The 21,046-nt window shown below is 33.6% G+C and overlaps 1 pseudogene; it reads left to right on the top strand.

Annotated features, from left to right (window-relative positions):
* The first annotated feature begins 15,114 nt into the window (after nt 1-15,114).
* Nucleotides 15,115-19,717, top strand: LOC127081748 (F-box/kelch-repeat protein At3g23880-like; annotated as a pseudogene).
* Nucleotides 19,718-21,046: the final 1,329 nt, after the last annotated feature.

Here is a 21,046-nt window from a genome sequence, read left to right as displayed (position 1 = left end):
TTGACACCTCGATTTATTGGTCCTTATCAGATTTTGGAGAGGATAGGAGAAGTAGCCTATCGTATCGCTTTACCGCCGTCACTTGCGAATTTACATGAGGTTTTTCATGTGTCTCAGTTGAGGAGGTACATCCATGATCAGTCGCATGTAGTCCAAGTAGATGATGTACAGGTGAGAGACAACCTGACTGTGGAAACATCACCTATGAGGATTGAGGATCGAGAGTTGAAGCAGTTGCGGGGTAAAGAGATTGCCTTAGTGAAGGTAGCTTGGGGAGGACCAGCAGGTGGCAATGTGACTTGGGAACTGGAGAGTCAGATGAAAGAGTCCTATCCAGAGTTATTTGCTTGAGGTATGTTTTCGAGGACGAAAACTCTTTTAGTGGGGGAGAGTTGTAACACCCCGATTAAAGTAAAAGAATTATTTAATTAAGTTAATAATATATTTAATAATTTAATTAAATAAATTGAATTATTGGATTATTATTATTATTTTGGAATAATAATTATTATTGGAAAATATATAAGTGGAATAAGAGAAAAGGTTTTCATTTTTGGAAAAGGTTTTTACGTGAAAACTGAGAAGCTACAGAGAAGAGGAAAAGGGCAAAGAGCTGTAGAGCAAAGGTTGGAGAACGGAAAAGCTTGAAGCTCGAAGAGTTGCCGGATTGTTAAGGTAAGGGGGGTTTATCGTCGTTTAATGGGTATTATCGATTAACATGTAATGGGTAGTGATAAGCCGTCGATTGACCCTAATTGGGATTTAGAATGCTGAGAAATTATGTTGAATAAGTTGTATTAAAGCTGAAATTGGATCTGTATTTGAGTGTATCGTGAAATTCTGAACGTATCGCTTTTTACGGATTTGGAATCGGAGGTCCGGAAGTCCTCCAACGGCGGAAAATGCGGAAACTCTGCATTCTGCCTTGTGTTAGCGCAGGAACTGCTGTTTCGCCTGCGTTAACCGGTTAACCCAGGGTGTTAACCGGTTAACACTGTTATAAATTGTGAAAAATGTTGAGTTTTGCCTGCGTTAACCGGTTAACCTATAGCGTTAACCGGTTAACACTGTTGCGTTTTGCCTGGAAGTGTAATTTTTCCTGCGTTAACCGGTTAACCTATAGCGTTAACCGGTTAACACTGTTGCAGTATGTAAAAATGGTTGATTTTTATGATGTAAGTGTAATTGGTGATTGGCCTATTGTATCCAATTGTGATAAATAAATTCGTGGAGTCTATGTTGCGAAATGTTGATGCAAATATGTTGATAAGTTGTTTTGTGGAAAATATTAAGTTGTAGGCTGATGAGCCAAAGTTGAATATAAGTTGTTTTGTTGAAAATGCTGAGTTGTAGGCTGATGAGCCAAAGTTGATTTTTAAGTTGTTGTTGCTGAAAAAGCCGTTATGTTGTCGTTGTTATTATGTTGTTGAACTTTCAAGTCGTACATGCCATATACATTCATATGCATTAAGTCGGGGCTTTTGCTCACACCACGTTGGCCTGGATTGGCAAAATTATGGGGCTTTTGCTCACACCACGTTGGCCTGGATTGGCAAAAATTTTAAGTTGAAAGTTGAAGGCTTATGCCTTGATGCCCACTAAACTGGCAATGATTTTAAGTTGGGAGTTTTACTCCAAATGGTACCACATGCATGAAGAGTCGAGTCTCATTTGAGTTGCATTTACGTTGTGTTTGAATATGATGTTGAGTTGAATATGCTGCTACCGAATGCATGATCTGATGTGGGTGATTAACGTGTAAAGTTACTTAACATAACATGATGATTTATAATATTTGTTATATCGATTGAGGAACTCACCCTTACAGTTATATTTTTCAGGTAACGAGCAGTGAGTTGAGTAGAAGCTAGTGCTTGAAGTCTAGAGTGGTTTTAGTGGGTCATGCTCTGATAGATGTAACATCGGGACGAGATGTTTTATTTGTTGAATAAATGTTAATTTTTAAGATATTACAGATGTTGAATGTTTCTATCCGCTGCGAATTTTTAAAGAAGTGTTTATGTTGAATTAAATAATGAGCATGACTGATGTCTACGGTGAATTATGTGAAGTATTATGTGACACCCTTGGTGCATGATTACTCTGATATTGATTTATATGCTGTTGTTTTAATTAAATATTTGGGGTATTTAGAAGGGTGTTACAATGACCATCTGAAAGAGTGTGGGATCCTATCCCAACTTACTCCTCCTGGCACATCCCAATGGAAGGGTGTATTTGAGAGAAGAAATCGAACCCTGTTGGACATGGTCCGATCCATGATGAGTCACACCAATCTTCCAAACTCCTTTTGAGGACATACACCATTGACATCAGCTTACACACTTAACCGTGTTCCATCCAAAAGGTTGAAAAGACGCCATATGAGATATGGAGTGGTGAGAGACCACATATGTCTTACATGAAGATTTGGGGTTGCGAAGTTTATGTGAAACGACAAATTTCAACTAAGCTTGAGCCCAAATCTGACAAATGCTTATTTGTGGGGTATCCTAAAGAAACAAGAGGATATTATTTCTACAATCCTTCTGAGGGCAAAGTGTTTGTCGCTCGAACTTGAGTTTTCCTAGAAAGGATTTTATTTCCAAAGGAATCAATGGGAGGAAAGTAGAACTTGAAGAAATTCAAGAATCACAAAGTATCGATACACCTATGGAGGAATTAGAGCAGGAAACACAAGTAGTTGTGTAAGAGCAACCTGCTCAAATAGAACAAGACCAGCGTAGGTCAGGCAGGATACGTCACCTACATGAGATATATGGATATCTGATCAAGGTGATGTATTACTCATGGATCAAGATGAGCCTGTGACCTACTCATGGAATCTTCGTTTTGATGAAACAGTAAAACTGTATGGATTCATCAAGAACAAAGATGAGACTTGTGTCTACAAGAAGGTTAGTGGGAGCATGATCGTATTCCTGGTATTATATGTAGATGACATATTACTCATTGGAATCGATATCCCTACCCTGCAACAAGTAAAGTCTTGGTTGGGGAAATGCTTTTCTATGAAGGACCTGGGTGAAGCAGCCTATCAGAATCTATAGAGATAGATCATGAAATGCTTGGCCTAAGTCAGAGTACATAGACAAAGTGCTGAGACGCTTTAATATGAATGATTCCAATCTGGTTATGTGTTTTGCTTAAATGGTGGCACTGTGAGCTTGAAAAGTTCAACGCAAGATGCAGTTGCTGATTCTACAATTGAGGCCGAGTACATTACTGCCTTAAGTGCAGCAAAGGAAGCTGTTTGGATCAATAAACTTGGCATAGTCCCTAGCATTGTGGATCCCATTGATCTCTATTATGATAACAATGGTGTTATCGCACAAGCTAAGGAGCCTAGATCTCACCAACGATCCAAACACATACTTAGACGTTGTGTGAAAATATGTAAAGTACCTACACTTGACAATATAGCTGACCCACTGACAAAGCCTCTTGCGCAGCAGAAGCATGATGGCCATACTAGATCAATAGGCATACGGGGTATGTCTGATTGCTCTAGTGCTAGTGGGAGATTGTTGGTATAAGCCCTAGAGGCCAATACTTTTGGTACTTGTATCGAATTATTTATTAATAATAAAAGGCATTTTCTTTATTATGGTTGATTAATAAAGTCCCTGGAATAGATAGTCCGTTTAATGTATTAAGTGTGACTTAATCATGAGAACACATTAAACATAAGGACACTATTCTTAAAGTATCCGTAGTCGAGCTTTAGTGTGAAGTGGGATAACATTAAAGCATTAAGACTATTATGTTTGTAGACTGATGATCACATCTCATGGATCATGGATAAAGAGTTATCAAGTCTTAAACATAGGTATGAATATTAGGAGTAATATTTATACCGGATTGACCCGCTATGAGAATACTATATAGAAAGTTATGCAAAGTGTCATAAGTTATTCTCATGGTGATAATAGTGTATACCACTCTTCGACCTGAAACCACTATGGATCCTAGATGTATAGTCGAGTGCTTTATTGCTGATCCAACGTTGTCCGTAACTAGATAACCATAAAGACAGTTGATGGGTACTCCACGAAGCATGCTGAGGGACATGAGTGTCCTAGATGGAATTTGCCAATCCTGCGTAACAGGATAAATGTCTATGGGCCCAATATTGAACTGGACAAGGGTGACACGGTTTATACCTTGTGTTCAATATAGACATAAGGGCAAAGGGGTAATTATACACATAATTATTATCACAGGAGGTTTTGTCAGATCACATGACATTTTCGTGACTTGGGTAGCAATGATGTGTTGCTAGATACCGCTCACTATTTATTATGTTAAATGCGTGATTTAATATAATTGCCAACGCCGCAAAAACCTATAGGGTCACACACAAAGGACGGATTGATGAGAGATAGAATAATTAAGGAACATCGTAAGGTACGGTGTACTTAAGTAGAATACGAAATATGGTAAGGTACCAAATACTTAAGTGATTTTGGTATTTTATGAGATATGGGCCAAAATGCACTTAAGTGGGCTTTTTGGCTTGAAGCCCACACAAGTGGTTCTATAAATAGAACCCCTTGGGTAGAAGCATTGTAACTCATTGAGACAGAAAACACAACTGAAGAGTTGGAATTTCGTATCTCTCTCTCACTCAAAGCCTTCATTCATAACAGCTAGCACTGCGATTGAAGGAATCTGTTCGTGTGGACTGAGTAGAGACGTTGTCATCGTTCAACGTTCGTGATCGCCCCGTGGATCTGTATCAAAGGTTTTGATCATTATCAGAGATCTGCACCAAAGGTTTGAATCGCCACAAGAGGTAACGATTCTATCACTGATCATGCCCATTCGTAAGGATCACTAAATGGAGAAATTTTTAAATTCCGCTGCGCCTTGGATGGCCATTCTCCAACAGTATGGTGCTTTCATCAAATCCCTGGACAATAAAGGTTGGAAATCTGTGGTCAAAGAATGGGATCAACCAATGATTAGAGATAAAGATCACTAGATCAATGAAGAGTTAAAGCCTAAGGAAGACTGGGATGATGAAGATGACAAATTATCTTAGGGAAACTCCAAAGGTTTGAATGCTCTATTGGATGGAGTAGGAAAGAACATCTTCAGACTAATAAACAACTGCACTGTTGCCAAATATGCTTGAGAGATCTTGAAGACTGCTCATAAAGGAACCTCCAAGGTTAAGGTGTCAAGACTTCAAATTCTGACCACCAAGTTTGAGAACTTAAGAATGAAGAAGGATGAAAGCATCCATGACATTCACATGAATATCATTGAGATAGCCAATGCCTCAAGTGCTCTAGAGGAGAAGATGTCATAAGCCAAGCTGGTCAAAAAAATCCTCAGGTATCTTCCAAAGAGATTTACATGAAGGTTACTGCCATTGAAGAAGCTCAAGATATCAACAACATGAAAGTTGATGAACTGATGGGATCACTTCAAACCTTTGAGTTAGGAATTAGTGAAAAGTCAGAAAAGAAGAAAAGTATAACCTTTGTTTTTAATATTAAAGACCTCGAAGATGATTATGACCTGGATACAGATGAAGGGATATCTAATGCCATTGTCTTACTTGGGATACAATTCAACAAAGTGATGAATAAGATGGATTGGAAAACAAGATCTAATTTCAAGAACAAGTCCTTCGACATCCCCAAAAACTAGGAGTTTGGCAGAAGGTACAAAATTGAAGAAAAAACCAACCAAGGAAAAGGAATACAGTGCCATGGATGTGAAGGGTTTGGTCACATAAGGGATGAATGCCCCCATATTTCTCAAAAAGTAGAAAAAGGGTCTGTGTGTCTCTTGGTCAGAAGATAATTCTGAAAGTGATCCACAAGTGGAACCTACCAAGATCGATGATGTTAGGGTTTTATGCCACATGTGAGTGCTTAAACTGTTTTTTGGCATAACATATTAGAGAATTCCAGCAGTTGGAGACACATCGGAATTGGAGAAAGTGTTTCATTGGAATGAGATCACAGTCAAAAGTGGAAAGTGAAACCTCTTCTGAGTCGGTAATGTTAGGGTTTTTTCTCTCAATAGGAGATGCCATCATCGTATCTGAATCTGAGCGATACGTTGGAAAGGATTAAGTTTTATTCAAAGTTTATTTATTTAAAATTTTCAAACTATAGACTATAGAAAAAATATTTGCCCGCTAACTTGATTTATTTAAACAAATATAAATAATATTTTATTATTATTAATATATTAGTTTTTTTTTTACTTTGACTTAACACGCTAGATTTGTTAACTAACTTATTTAGTATTAAATTTATTAATTTATATTAATTTTACTGATATTTGAGTTTCTTATTGTAAATTATAATTAAAATATCTTTCCTTTCAAGAATTGTAGATTAATTGAAATAGTAGACTAATGATGTGGTAATGTAAGTCTTCAATCTGCATGGTTTACACTCTAACTTTTAAGTTATGGTTGAGTTCACAAAAAGAGAGAGAGAGAGTGAAATATAGAAAGAATGTGTATCTTAAACTTTAAGTAAGGTGATTTCTATAAGATGGATAATTTAATGGGCTTTTCACCGTTTATGGTTTAAGATTTGAGCATTTCCTATATTTTGCTTATGGTCGGCCCGATTTAATTGCTCAAAAGACTTGTGGTGTAATGTTGAATGGGAAGTCCTTCGGAATCTATGCCAACCTTATCATGTTGGTTATAGCTTTATGATGTTGGTTATACCGTAAAGAAAGGTAGAAAGGTAGAAAGTTTGGGAACGAGTTATAGAAGGTGGGTTATGGGTGGATGTTGGCGCTGAGAGCTGAAGGTGGTCCGACGAAATAAAATTTAAATAATATTTTTGTATTATTAATGTATTAATATTTTTCGAAGTTAATACGCTAGATTTGCTAACTAACTTATTTAGTATTAGATTTATTAATTTATATTAATTTTACTTGTATTTGAGTTTATTATTGTAAATTATAATTAAAATATTAGAATTCTTTTAAATTTTATGTTCATATGAGAAACAAGAATTGTAGATTAATTCAAATAGTGGACTAATGCTGCGGCATGACAAGTTTTGAATCTGCATAGTTAATATTGTAACTCCCAAGTTAGGGATTGGGTTCACAAAAAGAGATAGAGTGAAATATGGAAAGAATGTGTACCTTAAATTTTACTTATGATGACTTTTATAAGATGGATAATTTAATGGGCTTTTCACTGTTTATGGTTTAACGCTTGAGCCTTTTCTATATTGGGCTTATGCTTAGGCCAAAATAATTGCTCCCAAGACTTGTGGTGTAGTGTTGAATGGGAAGTCTTTCGGAATCTATGTCAGCCTTATGATGTCAGTTATATTGTAGAGGAAGGTAGAAAGTCTAGGAGCGAGTTATAGAAGAAGTGGAGAACAAGTGCATTAAAAGTGTTTCCCATCATTGAGACATTTTGTCAAATTTTTAAACATACGACCCTATGTTCGTAAGTTAGGGCATGAAATTTCCATCTAGGATGCTCGAGTATACTCAAATACTTTTGTGTTCCCAAGATAAGATTTGAATGTTGTTCTTTGATCTCCTTATTGCCTCACTTTTTTGGGGTCTTATGTCTTTTGTGTCATTATCTTCTTCGAGATTGATCTCTCGCTATCTCTCTGCTTTTTTCGACTCGTTTTTCTTTTTCTCAAGTACTTTCTTGTTCCCCTTTTTGTATTATTTTGTAATGACCAACTTACAGAATGTACCCACTAATGTAGCAAATAAACCTGATGATGATGAGTCTTCATTATCTAATAGTGTGGAAAATCCAGATATCATGGATCATTTAGAAGTTAACCAATCCACCTGGAAATAAGACGTGCTCAGTGACAATTTAAGGTCTAGTTTGGATTTTGTGGAGGACAACAATGATCCTGACATGAAGGGGTGTTGCGGATCTCATAGAACTGGGTCCATCTTTTGATTGGTCTATTTCTCTCGTTGGGGTTGACAAGAGAATTTGTAGCTTGTTTGAACGATGTTTCATCCCTTTATATGAATGTTGGATAAGGAAATTTAATATGATGCTACCTTTTACTAAGTTCGATAAGGATGTGCTCAAGTATTTGAATGTTTCTCTTTCTCAACAACATTTTCTATCTTGGGCCTTCTTCAAGATGTTCCAACACTAGTACGAGTATTGGGGTCAAGAGGGTTCTAGCTCATGAACCTCTTCATCCACATCTTGATTGTCTCCGATACTCCAACAAAATAGGGATGAGGCCATGGATTGATTTCATTGCGCTAAAATAACAACAACAAAATTGTTAATGTTTATATCAAGAGTTGATAACATTTCAAAGATCACTATCTTTTGGCCACTCCTTTTATTCCGCCCGTCCAATAATGTTATGGTTTTATAATGAAAACTCTTGAATATGTATCATCATGTGATGACAATATCAAGCAAGTGATAAAGCTTGTCCAAGCGGTCAGAGATGCACAATAAAGATAATCATGCATTTTCTCTGAGTAAAGTAAAAAAAGACTTAGGGTCCGTTTGAATCCGTTTTGCTTTTTATTTTTTAAAATATACTTTTTAGAATTGTTTTAGAATTTTTTTTTAAAAAAGAGTACAACTAAAAAATTTGTTTGGTAACACAATTTTTCAAAACTGTTTTAGAAATGAAAAAATGAAAGAATTCATTTCGTTAATTAATTTTTAAAAATAACTTTTAAAGATGAGAATATAAAAATCTATTTTATAATCTGATTTAAAAAAAGTATAACATAACATGAAAAAAACTTTTATTAAAATTAATAAAAAATCTTTTTTTGTGTAATCTATTGAGCACAACCCAATTAAAAGTTCTATTGATTCGAGATCTGGCCTGGTGTAAAATTACTCTAGGTTTCTTAATTCAGCCTAGTGTAAATACTCCATTAATTCGAGATCAGTCCGATAAAGATCTTGGTTCAATTCGTGGTCAGCTCGTGTAAAACCGTATTGGTTCAAGATCTACCCGTGTAAAATCTCGGTGAGAAGAGAAGATTAATTGCTTCTCTCTTCAAGCCTTGTTCGTTGGATAATTGGAAATTAGTTTGCAACTTTATTTTTCTGTATAAGGGGTTTGTAAGCATAACCTTCTAAAAGCTCTCAAGAATAATGGATACTCTTAAGATCAATTCTTGGAGAGAGAAGTATGTCACTTCATTAGACTGAACCTCTATAATTTTCGGTGTCATTTCTCTTCGTTTATCTTTTTAATTTTTTACTTAACTTCTTTACTTTGAATTCCTGCAGCATATTTGTTTTTATAAAATGTTTTCAAATTTTAATTTTTAAAATGATTTTGTTTTAAAAAAATATTATCAAATCTCCACAATTCACCACTCTCTTGTGAATAGAGTCACATGTTCAATATATATCATTAATTTTAGGTACAAAATCTAAGAAAAATCAAAATTATTTGAAGTTGAAATATAAAAATGAGTTTCGTGAATCCGCTAAAATAAAAGGACTAAAATTATGATTAACCTAAATATTATTTTTGAAAAAAAATTAATTAACAATACGTGAGACCTATTTTTTAAAATAGAGTTTATATACTTTTAAATTTTAATAAAATATATGTCAGCTAAAATAGTATTTTCATTTATATGAACAGATTAATCATTATTAAAATAAAAAAAAATTTATAATTGTGTAATTGACACAAATTTAAAAATTAATTCAAAATTTTAAGTGTTATTATTGTCAACTTAATATTAATACTATATTATATTATTATATAATTTAATAATGCATGTAATATATAGAAGAAAAATTGAAATAATTTATTCAGATCTATTGTAATATTGTAAGTTAACTATATATGGAACAAATCAATATAATTGTGTTTTGGGTTTTTGTTGTAAAAAAAAACTAAGTTAATTATTTACAATATTGCCATTAATGAAAATTGGTTGTTTTCTTCGTGTTTTTGTATTTCTAAAATATGCAGAAAAATATTGAAAAGTGAAAACCAAAACACAATTTAGTAGTTTTGGTTTTTTAATTTTAAAAACAATCAAAATTGAAAATTGAAACAGTTTTACAAAACAATTTTTAAAAAAATAAACCAAACAATTTTTTTAGTTTCTAAATTTTTGAAAAGAAAAAAACAGTTTTTAAAAAGTGAATCAAACAGGCTCTTAGAGTTTGAGAATTACTAGTGTTGATGACATCTCACTTGAAGATATCTCCAGCATCATCCTTAGGAAGACTCAAGTGAAATGCTCATATGATTATCAGGCAAAAATACTCGAAGTTTTAAAGTATGAAAGAAATGAAGTGTGAAAGCTTTCGGGTCTGAGGGATCAATGTTTTGTAAGAAAACAAGGACCTTTTCACAAAGTAATATGGATAAATAATACACTCACTAAAAATATTTTTGAAACATCTATTTTTAAATAAAGTCACCTAAAAATGTTTTGGAACATAGCCAGATGAATTGGAGATTGTCAGATTGATCAGGGCAAGTTTCTAAATTGCCTAATCGATTAGACATAGTACTTAATCGATTAGATAATAGAAAATTATGACTATAATATATTTATGATAATATATTAATGATTGATAACCTATCTAAATCAAAACTTCCAAATTGGGCTCAAATATTTGATTATTTATGGTGCCTAATCAATTAGTCTTATGACCTAATCGATCAGATGAATTAATTTGGGCACATGGATTGTTTCCTTTTTTAGGGGTCCTTTGGCATATAAATAAAGTATTTCCTTCTCGTTTCTAACTATATATAAAACGTGAGATATCTCACATTTCTCTCTTATTCTCCCTCTAAAATGTTTTTCATTTTCTCACACATCTTTAGTCACAACGCTTTGAGAAAAGTTCTTGCATTTAGTCATGAAGTTGTTCTTGAAGGGCACTATTGTAAATTACCCAAGAGTTTGTTTCCTCTTGAGTGAATCATTCTTCCTTAAGAAGTGGTCATTTGGGTTTGAGCTAAACCTGTTAAAAGTCGAGTTTAGGGAATTAGCATTAAGTCTCTGTTTGGTTCGTGAGCTGCACTACTAAAGGAAAAGCTTTCCTTTTGGGTTTCATGAAGAATAACAAGAGAAAACTCTTCACATTAGTTCTTGAGTTAAGTCTGGTATAAAAGCGCAATCAGTTCAAGATCAACCCGATATAAAATCTCGGCTTGGTTTATTATCAGTCCAGTATAAAACCTCAGTTTAGTTCATTGGATAAACATTTCAAAAGTCCAACCTGTTCAAGATAAGTTCATACAACATCTCGGTTTGGCTTAGAGACAAACCAATTAAAGCTTTGTTTGATTTTTTGGGTGAAAACTGAAGATGAGAAAAACACGAGAAAGGGGGGGGGTGAATAATGTTGGATTTTTTCTTTCTTTTAAAACTCTTAAGTCAAATTCTAAATACACTGTTATTGAATCTAAGTTAGTTAGAGATAAAAACCAAATATAAAGTGCAAGAAAGAATAATAACACACATAATTATCATGGTTCCTCTTATAAATCGAGAGTAATCCAGTCCCCTTGTACTTACTAGAGATTTTCACTATAAACACATAAGATTACAATTTACTCAAGCACACAGCAAGGGACTTCCTTTGCTCAAACACACAAGTAAGAGACTTCCTTGCTCAAGCACACAAGATCAAGACTTCCTTGCTCATATACACAAGTATGAGACTTCCTTGCTCAAGCATACAAGCTCAAGACTTCCTCGCTCACACACACAAGTATGAGACTTCTAACAATCTACCTAATAGATAAATAATTATTGGGTGAATACACTTGATATACAATAAGAGGTGTATAAATAATACAGCACAATAGGATTCATTTAAGACTTAGGGATTTATAAGATATACAAGGATAAGAAATCCTACGTTTAGCTTGTGCTAAAACTTTGATAGAGTAACTTCTCTTTAGTTGTCAATCGTTTAGAATGTTTAGTGTGTATGCGTGTATCTTGTCTATTATTGTGTATTGATCTTCAAGTCTTTTAGTTCTTTAAATAATGAAGAAAAAATTTGTTGAAGATGCAAACGTATATTCCTCTGAGAAGCTTCAAAAGAGACATTAGGAGACGTTGGGATGTTTCACCAAACTGTAAGGTTAGGGAAAACCTAATTTGAAAAACCTTTGCTACAAAAGGAATTAGTAGTTGTATCTCAGTAGACTCTATGAAGAAACTAGAGTTTAGGTCATCACATGATAAAGTGTGTTCATAGATGAACATTGATCTACCATTGTCATCTTGGTTCATGCGCTCTGACTAACTCAAATTCTGATCACCAGAAGCAGAATTCTCCAAAGTCTTTTCTTTAGAGCCTGACTCCTTTAGAGTCTGATCTTTCAATATTAACCTCTTTGAAAGATGACTTCTTCAGAGTTAGTTCTCCAGCTTCTGATACATCATAATATGATCTTCACGTTTCTCTTTGGATGTCCAGAGTCAAAACTAGTACTTGAGTTTAATGTGAATTTTAGTTTATGGTCTTGTAGACTTGAACAAACATTAGTATATCATATTGTTCTTTAAATACTTTGTAATCATAAAAAACCCAAAGGATATGGGACAAACCAATTTTGTTACAACAATCTTCCCATTTTTGATGATGACAAACATAAGTATTTAAGAACAATGGTTGATAATTTAATTAACTAGTTGGCTGCAGGGTTTGAGGTTTGCAAGTTTTTCCTGAGTCTAATAGTCCATAGAGTTAGGTTTGTAAACTCTCCCTAAGTCATATCTAGGTTAATTAAATTTAAACATTTAAAGCGCATATATAATTCTTCAGAATTTAAGCAAGATAATAATTGTTAGATTTCAGGTGCTTAAATACTTCTATATCTACTCCCCATTTTATCATCAACAAAAAAAACAAGAAAATAGAAAAGACACTAAAGAAAAATATTTTCTTAAAATAGATGTCAAAAAAATGTATAAAAGAACCATGTTTGAGATGTAATCAAAACATAACAAAAATAGTTTAAAAACATATTTGATTTCCCCTTTAGATGAAATATTTGAAAAGATTTGAGAATTGATTGGAACGGGTCATAAACAACTCCTACACTTCTCAAGATGGTCAAAATAGATTCTTTCAGCTAGGCTTTTAGAGGAATGGGGTAGTCAAGTATGGAAAGACGTGTTTGAATACATTAATTTATTTCTCTCTGAAGACCATTGGTGCACAATATCCAAAACTGATTTTACTTTAACCAAAACTAGCAGAGTTTTGACACAAGGAATATCATATTCCATTTAAACTTAACACACTTCTTCAAAGAAGAAGCAATGGGTGATTCTCCCAAAAACTTCAAAGAGGGAATTCCAAGTGAAGTTAACAAGGCGATTAATGAAGATGCTGCAAGAAGGCTGAAGTGTCAATCCAAAAAGGTAGAAGGTCCAGGAACAATGAGAGATTCATCAACAAGGGTACTGAAGGTGAGCAAATCATATGTGGCAAAGAAGAAGAGGAGACTTCGTAAAAGCTTGAATCCACCATCTGATTGTGGTTCAGATGCTGATGAGTTTCCCTTTGGCTGGTCAAACTTTCTCAATTGTTGTGCTTATTTCCTAAAGGAATTTGGAGAAGATTAGGCGATGTGTTTCATTTTATTCTATATGAGGAAATTAGTCTTTGTACCTCCCCCCTTTTTAATAATGAAAATGCCTTTTTATTTTCTTCTTGCATCCATTTATCACTTGCGTCCATATCTTTTGATCCACCAAGAAGAGCGAGGTTAAAATCGTGTTCTAACATTTCCAACCAATATTGAGTTGTGAGTAAAAATAAATTCAATAAAGAATTTAAATTACACAACCGTAAAAGACACCATTAAAGGGTAAATAAAATAGAATTTAATTTTATCCATGAATATTGATTCCTAAAGATAATCCAATTGTTTTTGTTAAGATAAGAACATTTAAGAAAGAATCCATATTTCTTAGCTTAACTAAACATGATTGGTTAAATCTACTAATATAACTAAAGGATCAGAAGACATAAAAGTCTTAAAAAAACTCTAACTTAGGATCTTATGAACTAGGATTATTGGACATAGTGAACAAACTGGTTGAGAGTAAGAGCGTAGAGAGTCATAAATAAAGTTGAAGGAAAAGATACACTTTGATAAAAACATAAGTTACTGACAATTGACCAACAACTGATAACCTAAGTGTTAGAATATCTTTCACATACTTGACACATAAGTGAACAAATGTAAAACATCAAAATTCCACATCAGTGTCATGTTATTCAAGTCGCAAAAAAAAGTATCAATTGGGTAGTGACGTGAATAACATGTCGGAATCACTATAGTGTCAGAACGATCATAACCGTTGCGACGTGAATTACACGTCGCTACATAAAAGCTATCAGTCAATACATGCACCCCATCAATACGTTATGACAAATTTTCCCTATTTTTGATTTTCTAAAACTCGTTTGCGACGTGTTTTCTATGATACAACTCAATTTTTAAAAATTTCAGTGTTCTTCTTTTTGAAATCTGACGTCTTTGTCTTTTTTACTTAAATAAAATATTGCGGCATATTTTCTACGCAATAATATTTTTTAAAAAATTTTCAACTTCTCACATTACTTTTAATTTTTTTATTATTTTAAATATATAACTACAACCTTTTTTTTAGCACGTATTTATCACGTCATTGGAGTTTTTTTTTACCCTGTAGTAACTTTTTTCTAATTTAAGAAAAAACAACTCAACCAACGTCACATAAAAAACAAATTAGTTATCGAAACACTAGAAAAAGACTTTGAAAGTTGTAATTAAACATGAACTAATAAAAAATTTAGTAGATTATTATGAGGCATTTGAATCCTTAGGAAATTTTTTATTAAAATTAATTTATTATTAATTAAAATCAATTTTATAAAAATTAATTTAATAAAAAATAAACTATAAAGACTTTTTAAAAAAAAAAACTAATGCTATTTACATACATTAATTCAATAGTATGAAATTTTATAAATAAATAAATTTTGAATATAACTTCAACGTTTTCAATTTACTATGAAAGAAGAAAAAAGTCTAACATGATTTGACGCCACTACCCACTGAGACATAAAGCCTAGATATTTCTATTCCTAATTTGCAGTATGATATTATCTTTCCATTCTCATACTACTTGCGCTTAGATAGGATGATTTCTTCCCTTCAGACGAAACCCTAACATCATGGATTTACTCCCCACCCTTCCTTTTGATCTCATAACAGAAATTCTCTCTAGGTCACCTGTCAAACTCCTTCTCCAATTTCGATGCGTTTGCAAATCATGGAATTCTTTAATATCTGATGATCCCAAATTCGCCAGAAAGCACCTTACCAATTCAACCACGCACTCCCTCAACTCTTTAGGCTTCCCTTATGTGGGCATTCTCACTATGCATCCACCAAACTTCTTTTTCAACACTGCTGTAACTACTAACGTCAACCAACTCTGGCATCATTCAAACAATTGTAACTGGCCAATGAATATTGTTGGCTCTTGCAATGGCATCCTCTGTCTTGCCCATCAGGAATTCATTCAATTATGGAACCCTTCCATTGGAAAATCAAATGAATTACAGTTTTACAAAAGCTACATCATCGTCATAGAGTAACATATGGTTTTGGCTATGACTCTGTTACTGATAATTATAAAGTGGTGGTTATTGAGAAAACTCAAGTGAAGGTCCACACTCTGGGTACCAAATTTTGGAAAAACATCGGTGACTTCCCAAAAGCTACCGACCACGAGCAGAAATCTGGAAAATATGTGAGTGGCACAATCAATTGGTTGGCTCAACGTTGGCCTAGGTCAAGTCCACCGTTTATTGTATCTTTTGATTTGGGCAATGAGTCTTATCAGGAAGTTTTGCTGCCCGATAATAAAGAGGTCAATGACAACTTCTTCACCTTGGACGTGTTCGCGGATTGCTTGTGCGTGCTTTGTGGTCATGATGTTTGGCTTATGAAGGAATATGGAAATAAAGAGTCTTGGACTAAATTGTTCACTATTTCATACTTGAAAGATCCTAGTATGCGCTATTCCTGGACCAAAGTGGTATATGTTTATGAGGATGGCCAACTGTTGCTTCAAATTAAAAGGCCTTTTGTTCGTCCGCAGTTGATTGTATATGATCCAAGGATGATTGGTACTTTTCAGTTTGTTCCGCTTGAAAAGAGTTTTAATGGTTCAAGGTTTTTTTTGACCTAGATGTCTCAAGGTATGGTGGCATAGTAGACTGCATTCAGAGTTTGATATCACCCTCTTCCTAACTATAGGATTTGGATATTTAGGGCTTTTAGCTTTAAAGAAATAGATTTTTTCTTTGTATTTTTGAAAATGGATTTTACAAAAATATTTTTCAAAATATTACAAGTTTTTCAAAATTTATTTTTTATAAATTAAAAGATTGAATTATTCATTGTATAACATAAATATACATTATTGAAGATTAAAACATAGTCAAAATCATAATTTTTAAAAAAAATTGTATATCAAAAATGATTTTTAGAAAAAGCTATTTGAAATAGCTTCAAAATTAAGTGATTTTTTGAAATTTTGGTATCCAAAGAAAGTTTTGATAAAATGATAAAATACCTAAAATAACATTTTAAGAATAACTATTCAAACAAAATTTTCATTTGAAGCTTTTATGAAAAGTTTTTTTGTAAAATTTTTTTACGTTAAAATATATAACACTATAAAAATCATTTTTAAAAAAAGCCAAAACAAACGGGCCCTTAGTGCGGGTGATAAACGTATAAAATTGTTGTTTTGTTTAACAGTGCAAAGTTATCATTATGTGTAAAATATGGATTTATTTGTGGCTTAGAAAGTGTTGTCCAAATAACATGGATGAAAGTTAATGACGGGAATGGAAGTCATGTGCAATTAGTTTAAAGGTATATGCCATTATATATAAAAATCATTTTATATTTTATGCTTATAGAATGTGCAGTTAAGTTAATAGTCATCTTTTCCATTTGTTTTTGTTATCTGACTTAGATCACTTTCAGATTGAATATCATTGTAATTCTTATAATATCATGTTTGTTTATGTTTATATAAGATCTGGATGTTGAAGAAATCATGTATATATTGTAGAATATTCTATTTAAAATACGTTACATCCAAATAAATGGGCTTGAGAATCTTGCAATTGAGGAAGTTCTTGTTGAAGCTTTTTTCTTGAGATTTGGAGGAGAAATCCCTTGAAGAATAGACATTTGAGCAAGAATAAGTTTTGATGAAGCCATGGTGAAGACGATGATGATGGTGGTAGTGGTGATGATACTAACAAGAGAATAGAAACTCTCACTTAAGAAAATAAAAAATTCAGGAGAAGGGATATGTGTACCTTTATATAGATTTGTCTAAAGGTGTTTTAAATATAGATAGGTTCAACCGATTGAATCGGTCGGTTCGATCCGGTTTTTAAAACATCTGACGAAACAAATGAAGACCAAAGATGGAAAAATGGTGAAGGCGGATGTGATAATGGAAAAAATAATGGATGCATGAGTGGTTATAATAAATTCTTCTATTAAAAGTTATATGCCGATTCCATTATACATTTCAGGAAGGTGTGCGCAAAATACCCAGATTTGTTAAAATAGGTTGAAAGCACAATTCTAGACCAGGTAAAGGCGAAAATTGTTTGTGCATGGACCGATCAAGTCAGACACCTTGGGAATACAATAACAAACCGAGTTGATTCTGCCCATGCTAGATTGAAGAATTGGTTGAGAAATAGTAATTGCGATTTGTGTAGAGATTGAGACTCTGTGAACAAAATGATCTAGAACCAGCAAGTTTGAGACAAGTTTGAATTATATTTTTCACGAAGCTAAACGTCTTGATACTGAAGGCTCTGATAGCGCAAAGTGTGGTTGCACAATTGTGAAAATCTATGGTCTCCCATGTGCTTGTCTTATAGCAAAGAAGGTGAAACTTGATAGCCTGTTAAGAATGGATGAAGTTTGCATTCATTGGAAAAGGCTTATGTTTGATGATAATGGTGTCATGAAAGATGGTAAATCAAATATCTCTATCTTTACTGAATGGAAAGTGATACAAAAGACATTTTTGAAAGTCGATGACAATATGAATTTCCACATAAAAGAACAATTGATGAAGTTTGATTATCCAAAAACCAGTTACTTGAAACCATCCTCTCAACCGGTAAAATAAAAAGGTGCTCCGAAGAAGGTCAAGCCTACACTAAGTGACAATTCAACGGTGCAGTCTTCTTTATATTTTAAACATGTTGAAAAAGTTTCTCAGACTCATTAACTCCAAAATCTCAAAAAAGTATTTTTAAAGGGACTCACATTAAAAAACCACCTCCATCAAAATTGTCACTCATTGACGAGATGTCAGTTTTTATGCACAAATACATCTAACGGATTGCCAATGTTGAGGGTGATGGTAATTACGGTCATCGAGTTGTTTCTGCTTTACTCGGTAAATGAGAAGATAATCAGACCATTGTCCGCCATCAACTTACCCATGAGTTAAGGACCCACAAAGAAAAATACGCACGACTTTACGGAAAGAAAGAAAGTTTTGTTGCAATTTAGGAGTCTCTTGTCCTTGCATTAATGGACCGAAACTGGAGGAAAAATGGATGTGCTTATCTGAAAGGGGTCATCTCATAGCAAGTGCACATGATATAATGTGTATAGATCTTACAAGATACGGTTATTCGGAAACATTTTTTCCACTACGCACTGCTCCACCTCAAAATTCAAATGCTCGTATTATGTGTATTTGATGGCTTTAAAAATCATGGAACTTTGTTTAAGTTTATTTGAAACCGGAATGCCCTACACCACTTACATCAGTGGAGTGGAAGAATCATTCAACAAAAAAAGTCGAGACTTGGACAAACCAATTTGTGGAAAAGGATGCAAGAGTTATCCAAATTGAGCAACATTGAAAGAGAATAAAATGCACGAAAGGCAAAGTGGGTACCACCCATACTTATAGATTTACTCGGCAACAAATCTTTTGTTCCATTTTACTTTTCCGTTATCAATTAATTACATGTAATTTTATATTAATATTAATAAAGTGTAATATATACAACTTCAAATATTTTAATACATTTTGATGTTTGCCAAATTTTTTTTTCATTTGCCAAACAAAACACACAACTTCTGTTTTCTGCCTGGTTCAATAGAAGTTCTAGAGATTTATCTCTGGAATCAGATAATAGGGTGGTACTAGAAATGTATCTCTGAAATCAACACTAATACATGATATAATTTTTAGGTCCACATTTGTCTACAACTTCTATAAATTTAGGCTCTTGTTTTTTATTTCTTACAAACAAAAAAATTCCGCAAATGTCACAAATAAACATCATCATGTATGTCGCAAATGTCTCATTCTCTAGTGCAACACCCGGACAAAAGTTTAAGATCAATGAGTACACCTCTTTTGCATATTTGTAATGTGAAGTGTATAATCTCCTACATTAAGAGATAATCGAAAAATTGTGAAGCTCGAGTACCCTTCATTGTCAATTAACAATGAAGGCAAGGTTAAGTTCAACAACTATGAGCTCAAGACAAATGCATATGTAAGGGCTGTGTGGAATACATTTTTCCCTTTCGAAACAAAAGTTTTGGTTGAGTTGGAAGAGATGATCTCAAGATCGATCGAAGATATTGTGAAGATGTTGAACCGTCCACCTGAATATTGAAATGTAATGTTTTCTTTTATGTTAATATCACCTATGTAATTCTGATTTTATATTACTAATGGAAATTATATTTTGTCAAAATATAACTTTATGGTTTTCTGCTTCTGTTTCTATTTCAAAATGTTACTTATATGCATCTACGGACAGATTATGGAGATGCATCTTCGGGTCAAAAAAGGTACACTCCTAGAGCATCACTCATAATTGGCCTAAGTAGTGTGTGTTTGGGATGCATCCGGAGACGCATCTCCGGACTCAGAGAATATTTTAGTATTTTCACATGGTGCCCTAGTAATATATAGGGTACATTAAGAAGTCCCCAATATATATTACAAAGAGAACGTCTTCCTTTTGCAATAATAACATATTCTTTTTTATCACATAACAAACCGAAAAAAGATTGGAAATAAAGTGAAACCATATGAGACATTTCAATGAATTAATGTAAACTATTATATTAAAACATAAAATAAGATGGATATTTGGACCATAACTATTCATATTGAAGTTTAAACTGTTGAGAAACAAGTGTGAGTTCTAAGTCCCATATTTCTTAGAAAAGTGGAGATTGAACAAATTATAAGTAAGAGGACCCATGCACCTATCACCTTAAGATTTTGGGTGAATACATAGTGTCTCTTTCACTTGTTTGGGTGATTCTTTGACCTTTAGATGAGTGTTTGACCCAATGTGAATGCTTCCCCCTGATGATGACCCATTAGTGGTATCAGAGCCGATGGTTTGAGTAAGAGACCAACTCTTGTGTCGAAAGTCTTCTTGACATGATGGTCAGGCGGCGTGTTTCGTTGAACTGGCCATGACGAGATAAAAGTGTGTTTCAACGATGGTATAATTATGTGGATGAAAGAGCTTCCGCTTGAGGGGAAGCATAGTAGATTGGCTCACACTTAAGGGAGCGATTGTCGAGAAACAAGTGTGAGTTGTGTTGAGAAACAGTGTGAGTTCTAAGTCCCACATTACTTAAAAAAGTGAAGGTTTGAATTATATATATATATTGACCCCACTAATCAAAATATATGGCTCCGTCCTTGCTTGTATCACTTCCCATTCAGTCAAGATAGTGATATTCAATTTACCGTCTTTCATGACACCATTATCATCAAACCTAAGCCTTTTCCATTGACTGCAAACCTCAGCCTTTTCCAATGACTGCAAATTTCATCCATTCTTAATAGGCTACCAAGTTTAACCTTCTTTGCTATAAGGCAAGTACATGAGAGACCATAGGTTTTCACAACTGTGCAACCATACTTTGCGCTATCAGAGCCTACATTATCAACTCGTTTAGCTTCGTGAAAAATATAATTC

The sequence above is a fragment of the Lathyrus oleraceus genome, chromosome 5 (genome assembly GCF_024323335.1).
Source record: "Lathyrus oleraceus cultivar Zhongwan6 chromosome 5, CAAS_Psat_ZW6_1.0, whole genome shotgun sequence".
Classification (NCBI taxonomy): Eukaryota; Viridiplantae; Streptophyta; class Magnoliopsida; order Fabales; family Fabaceae; genus Lathyrus; species Lathyrus oleraceus.
Note: the sequence above shows the minus strand (reverse complement) of the source record. Positions and strands in the feature narration are given on the sequence as shown.